At 42.6% G+C, this 10,077-nt stretch overlaps 1 long non-coding RNA gene across 2 annotated transcripts in view; it reads right to left on the bottom strand.

The window, feature by feature from the left end:
• LOC113843122 (uncharacterized) overlaps positions 1 to 3,385 on the bottom strand; it is a 34,645-nt gene extending 31,260 nt beyond the window's left edge. Inside the window, exon 1 of one of the 2 annotated variants that reach the window (XR_011808067.1) lies at positions 3,326 to 3,385. This is a non-coding gene — a long non-coding RNA (uncharacterized lncRNA). Of the gene's footprint in view, positions 1 to 1,723; positions 1,914 to 3,325 lie in introns of those variants that run through there. The other variant, XR_011808066.1, reaches the window with a different exon arrangement.
• Positions 3,386 to 10,077: the final 6,692 nt, after the last annotated feature.

Below are 10,077 nucleotides of genomic sequence, written 5' to 3' on the forward strand. Positions count from 1 at the left end.
CAACTTGGGAAACAAGAGAATAACTGAGTTTCTGCACTCTCCACCCCCTCACCCCAGTGCTATGAGGCCTTCATAGTCCAGGACTGTGCAAAAGATCCCATCTTGTGTGCATCTTGTAGCATAATTGAATCAAGGTTGTTTAGCGTTAATAAGGTATCTCTGGAGTCCAGATGTTGGATTCACGTGGTGATAAACAGGAGAAGGGCAGCCCACATTTGCACAGCAGCAGACACTGACAGCCACTGCCTTGGCCAGAAGACAGAGAGCCTATGGGTACTGCAGGTGCAACTGCTACTGACCCAGGAGCTACAAGGGATCAAACAGCTTCCCTTCATTATTGTCAAATCCACCACCACCCTTTCATCAGCCCTGTCTCTCTGTATAGACCACCAGCCTCTTTTGTGACTTGCTATGTAGTTTTCCTTTGCTAGTGCTGCCTCATGTTTGGTTTCTGTCACTGTCCTGTTACTCTTCTCCTTGCTGAGAAACTGCTAACTCCTCTTTTTCATTTATTTACTTCTCTGTATGATCAGAAGCAATAAAGATGAGACCTAAAGGTTGTTACACCTTCAACCCATGGAGGGTTACATTAATTTTCCCTGCACGTGGATGACTCATCTGTTTTTATTCATGCAGTGCAATCTAGACGCTCAACTCACAGAAGAAATCCTAAGGCTGCATCTAAGCTGAAGGGTACAGAATATTCCTTCAGGTCCTGGTACCTTCCCAGGCTGCACCCAGGTCCCTGCTGAAAAGGACAAGCAGTCTGAGTGCCCAGCAGGACTGGAGAGCCACCAGTCCCTCAAAAAGGGGGAGTTACCTTGCACCCCAAAATGATCTGAGCCCATGACCCACAGGGCTGCCCCTGAGCAGAGGAAAGGACAGGAATAACAGAGGAGTGCTTGAAGCCTGCATTACACTACCAGTTAAAGGAAGGATATTCACAGCACCTGATTTTGGTGAACAAATCCTCTGGACTCCTAAAATTCCTTTCCTACAGCCTTTGATGTTGTTCCTGTGAGTATCTTGATGCTGGGAGTAGCGCTGGTCACTGACACCTCAGTGGTATTATTCACATAGTTAAAAATGCGTCTTGCTGTATTTAAGATTGGGACTACTTGTGTTGAAAAGCTGTCACTCGTTATGTAAGTAAGAAGTTCTTGATAGTCACCTTCAGATTCATAACAAAACAGCTTAGTTACAATAGTCTTTGGCTCCTTTTTAAATGTATATTTTTACATGCATCTCAGAGACAACTGTCACAATACCTACCATTGGACTACCAGTGTGATGAAAGAAATTAAACAAAAATAGATAGCTACATCAGTTCTACCTAGGACTATATGTGTGACCAATCACTACTGGAAAATCTAAAACAGATAAAAATCACTAGCTTTTTTTAATGCTTGAATTGAGCCACACTGTAAAGGAAACCTGCAATAATGAGATAATATGAATTAAAAATAAATACTTCACATGTTTTCAAGCAAGCAAAGCAGCATGAATGCGCTACTGAAACAGGTATTTAAATCCTATTATTTGAAGGTTAGTATTGCATGTTCCTAATCTGTGGTTTATTTAGAGGAATTCTAGACTTTTTTGTAATATGTTAATTTTAGATGTCTACTTAGATCCAGAATCCTTGAACATCAGAAAATTACAGACTACCAATTGTTACATAAAATGAAACTCAGTCTTAATAGCTATTCTCCAAAACACTTACCAAGCATCCATCAAAGAAGCAGATCCGTTTCCAGTTTAAATCAAGAGAAACAAGACTCACACTTCAAGAACGCATTTTGAAATGCTGATGTTCAATACCAGTGAATAAAATCAAATGTAAGGGCATCAGAGAGACAATTGTTTCCAGGGCTAGAAATGATCCTAGATATACCAGACAATGAGAGGAAAAGTGACTTACTAACATTTGTGCTTGATGGTGTCTTCCTTTTCCTCCTCCAGCTGAAGCCTGGGACAGCTGTTTGTCTTTAAATGCTAGAACACAAGGACGCAAAGGGGTCACAGGAAAACATCTCCTGTGCGAAGCAGAAACAGGGCTGTCCTTTTGCAGTTAAAAATGTTTGTGTGAATGTCAGTCTTACAAAGGAGACAGGACTAACTGAAGTGGAAACGAAAGTCTTCTCCTCAGGCACAGATTAAGAGGTAGCATTCTCACCAAGGTGACACCAGTGCTGGCTGAGATGAAGCATCCACCTCTTTTATGCTGGTGCCCTTGTCCACTCTTAGGACTCTTCCCTGCTATGTAACTGCATCTCATACACTATGGGAACATGCCCTTTGGGAGCCATGTCAAATCAGCCATGGCTGCCCCAACTTTTATGTTTCCTGTGGTGGCCTGTCTTCTAATCCTGACCCAATAGTTCTCAGCTGGGCAGAGCTCAGTGCCTCCCTGCTGCTCTTTCACATATAGGGCAACTCCCCCTTTTTGACCTCTGTCCTTCCTTGAGGGCCTGTATCCACCCAAGGCAGCACTTCAGTCCTGCCATCTATCCCACCATGTTCTGTGATGCTGATGATGCCTCAGGCCTGTAATGACACACGTGCACACCTCCAGTTCCTCCTGTTTGTTCCCTACGCTGCTCTGTGTGTCTCAGTACACAGGTGCTTCAGAGAGCCATCCCCCGAGTCACAGAGATTTCACAGAAGCAATGTGAGAGCTTGCCCCACCTTTCAGTCCTCTCAGCACTTCCTCACTTGTATACATGCGCTTGTGCCGGGGCCCTACGAGCCCTGCTTTGTGGTCCCTCCTGTCCATATCAACACGTACCTTTCTCTATGCCTGTCACTTCCCACTCCCTCTGGTGCCATATCTTTATCACAGCTATGACTTCAGTTTTCCTTAGACGTGGAAAGGTGTTTTCCCAAAGATGTCATTCCCTCTATTGCTGACCCATCATTCCCCCACATCACTCTTCACTCATTTTCCATCAGCATCTAGGTTAATCTGTTGGTCCCTTTGTTCAGAGCTCTTCTCTTGCTTGCATCTCAAACCATCTCTTTCTAGCATCCCTCCTTTCTGTTTTGGCTGTGTACCAGACTTGCTGCCCAGTTCCTGCCTTTATCTCCACAAGCGTCTGTCTCTGGTTTCTTTCCCAGTGCTCTTTAGACTCCAGGACAACCTTCCAAGTTGGCCGTTCCCTGCAAATTCAAATGCCTCCTTAAAACACACTTCTGCGAGGCTTTTCTGAAATGAGCCCTCCTACCATCCCAACACTAGCCTGCTGCCCTGAGCCCACATCCTTATCACAGGCCAATTCCGACAAATACTGGTTTCTGAGATATTAAAGATATGCAATTTCCTTACCAGGCAATGCAGACTTAATTTGAAGCTCTCCTTCACCCCTGGCCTCCCTCGCATTTGTTTCATAACAGCTTATACCCCTTTAACAACGGTGAGGTTATTTCTGGTTTGCCCTGTTGTGACTTGTGATCAAAACCAGGCCTATTGCCTATCTCTAGATATAAAAACAATGGCCCACTAAAACATTGCACAATACCTTATTCTTAAATATCTACTACGAAAGCATGCAATTCACTTGCAGATTATTAAAGCTGGGCTATGGCAGCATCCTAAAGGACTAAGCGGGTCAATTAGATCGGCCCTTATAACCCCAAGAGTGATTACCCACAGCCATCAGCACACTGTAACCGCTTGTCGAGCAAGTGAGTCAGAGAGCAATAAGGACTTTTAAGCAGCCAGCAAAAGCACTCAGATTCTTCTACAGGAGAAGTTTATTACGGGGCTCAGCATCTGTGTCTTGCAGCTGCCAAGTGTCCTCCATGTGTTGTTACAGCTGCTGATTCTGCTGTTGAGGAAGGGGGAGCAGAAGGATGAAAAGAGGCAGCGTCAGGAATGTTCAGTTGCCGCACAGCACTGCCAAGCAGATATTCACGTTATCTGCGTGCACAAACTAAGCCATCTAAACATGTGAGCTCACACGGCTCTTTGCCGGCTGGTCTCACACTACAGAGAAATCATGTGACGAAGCCACTAGACACTTTTCAAACTACTCCAAATACAGGATCTGCTGAAATCCCGAAGTAGCATACCCAGCTATATCAGTTTTGCGATGTGACAGGCTCTGACTCGTGAGGACAGACGAGAAAAGAAGCAGGAGGCTTTGGGGAGCGCCAGACCAAGGGGAAGCAAACTCACTGTCTCGCAGGCAAGACAGCAAGGTGCTCCACAGTGTCAGCCCACCACTGCATTTTTATTTTTATGTTTTGCAGTCACAATTCCACTTCATTTTACATAAATAAATCTGATGTACCCTGTAACACAGGAGCTCAGCCACTACCTGGAGAGCTATGTGCATGGCTAAATTCCTGGAGGCCAAATGTGGGTCCGGTGTTTCTCGGTGGTGGTGGATATAGGTCATGAGTTCCTCCCAGAGGAATCACAGTGCCCTCCAGCAGTGCAGGGCCAACTCATCACTGCTAGTTTTGGCATGCGAAAGAGCACCAGCATGACCTTGAGGCAGGATCCCGTGCTAACCCTGGAGAAGCCACCTTTTATTGCCAGACCAAAATGCATCCCAGATGGTTTGGATATTGCTTTCTTCAGTTTAACAGTGCCAAACTTGTATTGGTCCATGGTACTATTAAGCAAAGATAGAATCATAAGTTCATAGGATACCTCAAGTTGGGGGGGAAAGGGGAGAAGAGGAGTATGGGGGGTGTTGGACCTCAGGAGAACAACAAGTCCAACCTCTTGTTTGCACTGTTGTCAAATGTAGACATTTTTCTGCATTTCCAGGTATAAATATACTGCACTGATCTCGTCCAGTTAACAGTAAGCACCTCACTAGGAATTTCTTTCCCTAGTGGGTCATGAAACACAAAAGAATATATTTAAATGTGGAGCAGGCCTTCTTACTGGGACCAGTACATATTGAGCACAGCTTTGTTTTGTAGTGCTGAGAAAATATCTTCCTTTTTCTGCTGCCATCTAAAGTCAAAATGAGTCCATTTAAATTAAAGACACTTAAAGACCCCTCTGTGAACCATGACCTAAAACACTCAAGGAAAGATTAAAAACAAAGAAGAAACTAGATGCTACTTCTCCAAGTGTTATTTAAAATACAGAAGGAAGCATAAAGACACTGTGAAATCTCTGGGTGAATCTGAGCTGGGTTGTGTGTGCCTGTGTGTGACCTTAAGAAAAGCTGAAGAACACCAGTGTGAAAATACTTCTTTACACTATTTATGTAAGAAGAAACTTACAAGTTGTCTCTAAAGGTTCAAAGTCAGGTCTGTATAGATAAGTCTTCAAAGCAAATGAATTTGTGTATTGCATCAGGCAGTATTGTATTAGGAAATGTTTTTAACTGTGTTTAGTGATTGAAAGTAAGATACAGTAGCTTTATGACAAAGGAGCTTATGATGAAGGTCCTTTGTAATAGCTTTTATATTACTGTAAATCATGATGCTTATGGTTTACTTTTTATTAATTCAAATGAAGTGCAAATCAAATGACAGCTGACAGCCTATCAACAGGTTACTTCAAACAGCTGAATGTTATTTTACTTTATATATATTTCAGCTTTTAACAGGATTTTTGATTTTAAATAGTTTTGAGGTTTTTATCCATGTAATATGGCTGGAAGGCTGCAAGATGAGAGCAATATTTAATTCACGCTTGTAAGATATGGGTATTTGGAACCCATTAGAAATTGACTTTTTGTTCTCCCTTTTAATTTTGATTCTTTCATCAGAGATGCCAAGACTAATGCTGTCATGACAGATGGGGAGAGCTCATAGAGACATTGTACAAAAATTACTGGAGCAATGTGTCATTACTATGTAGTACCTTCAAAATGTCACAATGGAAGTAAAATTTATTGTGGAAGAGGGCCTGCTATGCAGGGACAAGGTCCCAATTCCTTTCCTAGGTGCTGGACAGTGTCACACTGGTTTTATTTGCACCAGAAAACAGCAATATAAGCATGCTGCACACTTGCTTAAAATCACACAGCCACCCACTGAGAGAAAGAGAACCTGCTCTCACTTGTCACCTACTTAATTCTGGGTGTCATTTACTTACTTGTCATTCCAGGTTGTTTCCTCTCTTCTCTATTTTATCTGGAAAAAAATAGTTGAGCACAACAGTGCCAGTTATGTCAGCTTCATATTAGTTATTTACTTTAATAACTTGGACACTGTCAGTGGTGGTATGTGAAGTGGTTAACTTCTGTAATAGGTGTAGGGATGTGGCAGAACTTTATGGTGTGCAGAAAAGCTCCTGATTAATCCCAATAGAAGCAAAGAGATACTCTTAAAAAAGTGTGTAAGTCACCATTTCCAGCTAGAGGAGTTAGCCATCACAGAAGAGTCTTGTAATGGCACGTCATAAAAACACATGGAGAGATTATGCAAGCTCTGTTAAAATATTGCCTTCAGTTTCAAATTAAAGCATTAGAAGTGACACCATTTCAAAGAAGATACAGTTCCACTCACAAATCAGAAAGTTATGTTTCTTGTTCTACCTTCTGGTTTCCGTGCATGGAATACTGTAATGGTTTTGCTGTCAATGTATATTAAAATGTGTCCATGAAAAAGGACTATTTCATTATACTTGTCTCTCCAGCTATTCAGAGCTTTGTTAACCATGAGTAAACCATAAGAAAATGAATTTCCAGCAATTATGAACATGTTTAAAATGAACATCAGAGCCAAATTAAAAACCACTGAGGTTGTACCCAGAATACAGAGAGAAGCATTGCAATGTTTTGTAGTATACACTGTCCCTGACCCAAGAGGTTTCACCATGGCTCTTGGGAAGTTCAGGCTCCTTGTCTAGTTGGGCCTGATCCAGACCCACTGAAACTAATGGCAAAATTCTCCCCAAATTCCAACTCCCAAAATCTGGGTCAGAAAAATGCCCATCTGTCTTTTTGTTGAAATTGCCTGAGGGAAAGAGAAAAGTGATACTGAATGTGATGGTGCTGCTTTTCACAAGAAACTGGATGGAAACCACAAGCTTGTTTCACATGGTCCAGCAACAACCTCCAGAGACAAATAGCTCAGTTGCTGTCACTGCCAATTTAGAGCTAAAAGACTTTTTATCCCATTACTAACCAACTGCTTTTCACCTGCCTCTCCCACACTGAAAGTCAGTATACTTAATTTCTTAAAGAAGATTGAAGTGCCTGAGAAATTCAGCCTTGGTAGGTGACAGGCCTCAAGCCACCAGTGTTGGTTAGAAGATGTGCAACGTGCCAGAACTTCTTATCTGCTGAAAAGGACACGGGGGCAGGTAGAAAAAAAAAAATAAAAAAAGAAATCACTATGGCAGAAATGCAGCCCATAAACTCTTCTTCCATATTTATGTCTGCCAAAGAAAAAAGAGTGAGAGAATACCAGTGTTGCCATAAAAAATGAAATAGTAAACAACTAGTACAGTTGTCAGGTCTTTTGAAAACAAGCTAAGTGTCTGGATGGGTCAGAGACTTTTCTCCACATCAGCTGGCAGAAAAGAGACCAAATTTGTCCCAGTGAGATTCACCTTCCAATATCCTTCCCCCATAGACTTCCATTAAGACAATGACAACTCCAAAAGAACAATAGTGCATCAAGATACTCCAACAACCAAAGAGTAAATTCAATGGAATATTATGTGCAGGTGCTATGACAATTATGCTGTTAAACTGTAAAGGCTCAATCTTCCGTGGTAATGAACACTGTCTGTAAGCTGCAGTGCTTTGGTCCCAAATGAAAACACACAGCGCAACCAAGAACAAGGCCCTGGGCTCTCTTGGTGTGGTTAGTCACTCAAGACAAAACAGAAAAGGTGCCTGTTCCCTTATTAATCAGAAACTCAGCATTCTTTATTTTAGACACCAGGGAAGCTGTTCAGAGATAAGTAAGCTCTCGGACTCTGCCTGCTGTTGAAAGGCACATACATACCCTTGCATATCTCTATCATATTATTTGGTCATGGGAGAAAATGACCCCTCTTTGGAAATCTATTCAGCTGACAAATCAACCCCTTTATCTGGTTTCGTACTGCTAGCTGAGAAGACAAGGATCCCCCTATCAACCCAGTTTGGTGTTAACTGATTTAGCTTTCACCAGATTATTTTTTTTTCTGAACTCTGAAGAAATCCAAAAGCGAGATCTTTGGGGGGCTTTCCAAATGAGGTTCAAGAAAGCTCAGCTGGCAAACCACTTTGTGTAGGGATGTATTCAAATACCCAGAAATGTCCCCAGAAGTGAAATGACATCATGAAGGGAACTGAAACAGTGGGTACAAAATGAGTGGCCTGGACTATGTACATAAGGCAGCAAGATTACAACAGTCTGTTCTGGATTTAAAACCTGCCTTCCAGCCTTAACAGGATTCTTTGATAAGGGCAATAAAAGAGCTATTAGCACATATATTTACCTGAGCCCTTAAAGTATTAATACCCATAGGAAGAGACAGCTAGCTAAAAAGTACAATTTTCTTTTAGTGAATTTTATTCTTAAATTAATTAAAAATAAAATGTAGTACTGCCTCAAAAGTCGCTAAGGACGGTTTCAGCTTTGATTCTGTGATTCTAGTTTCAGGTTTAAATACCATCTTTCTCAAGGAGCTGCCTTGGAGAAGTTGGTAGCACTGCCTGTGCAGTAAAGGCCTTACTAACCAGGAGTGAAGGTGCAAGGATCTGCCCTTGAGCCAACAGAAGCGATGACGTGTGAGAGGTTTCTGCTCCAGTTTTACATGGTGATACAAGGGATAGGCAGGTTTCGGGGCAGACCATCTTTATCTGTCTGGCTGTCTAGGGATTTAAGCTGTGTCTATCACACCAGCGTTTCTGTGTGCTCAGACAGCATCTGTAGGAAACACTCCCTGTTATTCTCTTAGAGTGAAGTGGTCAGGGCTTCTTATCCCAGGTGGGACCCCCAGGAAGGCTTCATATATAGAGGAGTGAGTGGGAGGAGTGGAGAAAAGTGGATAAGCGTAAAACGCAATTCTGAAGCAGAAGCCAGTGCAGTGTCTCCGCTCTCGCGATCCCTAAAAGGAGTTGCACTCGTTAGCCCCTGGGCCCTCAAATGAAGTCACTCTGCCCAGGAAGCTAAAAATGGTGTCCAGCGGAGAATACTATTTAAAGAGATTTCCCTGGGCATAAGGCAATGCCTTGCACTGCCTCCTGCATGCAAGGAAAGGCTGCGGCCCTCTTCCCCAAGACACCCCTGACTCTCAGAGCTACGCAGGCTGCCCTTGGGGCAGGGAGCCAGAGGGACTCAGCTCCTCACAGCTGAAAGCCCAGACAAATCCACAAGGAAAGGATTCCCACATGTGCTTGCCACAGGAAATGCATCCCAGGCATGCTGGAGCCACCTGGTCAGTCCGCACTCATTTCAGCCACGCTGCTACTGTGAAATCCTGATTTTTCATGATAAGAAAGACATTTTACAATACAACTTTTACGTCGGGTTAAGGTTTGAACCACTCAACCTTGACAGAGTCTCCATAACATCTGATTTTTATGGGTACCTGAAGAGTCCTTCTGGAATATTAATGTTCTCTGGTTCTTTAGGTGTATATTGCAGGTATCACAAACATATTTTTATTGGTATTTGATGGCTGCTTCGTTTGCCAAGTACTCACATCAAATTTATGGAAGGCTATTTCTGAGCTATATAAATGTGGGAAATCCCTTTTGTTGAGACATGGTATTAATCGTGTTAGTGCCTAGATGTCCCTGCCCTTATACTAACAAGATATACTGCTTCAGTGTCTGCAGCCAGCTCCTAAAAGTACGCTATCTTCCAACAGATTTTGTACCTCAGAGGAGATGGGATATCCTGGTTCTTTAAAGATCCCTTCCCTATCCCCCATGTATTCTCTTCAACTTTGCATATTTAGGACTAGATGTGTGGAAAGAATGATGTGGGAACTGCCTCATCCCAGGCATCAATACAACTCACAGCAGTAGCACTAGGGATGGCATTACAGGTCAGGATCAAATCGAGGCATTGCTTAGTATTAATATAAATGTATTTCCATATTAGCAGCAATGAGTACCTTCAATAATCTGCACTAGGCACAGTCAGGTTTGTTTTCTGCTATCC

Source organism: Anas platyrhynchos, chromosome 3 (assembly GCF_047663525.1).
Source record: "Anas platyrhynchos isolate ZD024472 breed Pekin duck chromosome 3, IASCAAS_PekinDuck_T2T, whole genome shotgun sequence".
NCBI classification, from domain to species: domain Eukaryota; kingdom Metazoa; phylum Chordata; class Aves; order Anseriformes; family Anatidae; genus Anas; species Anas platyrhynchos.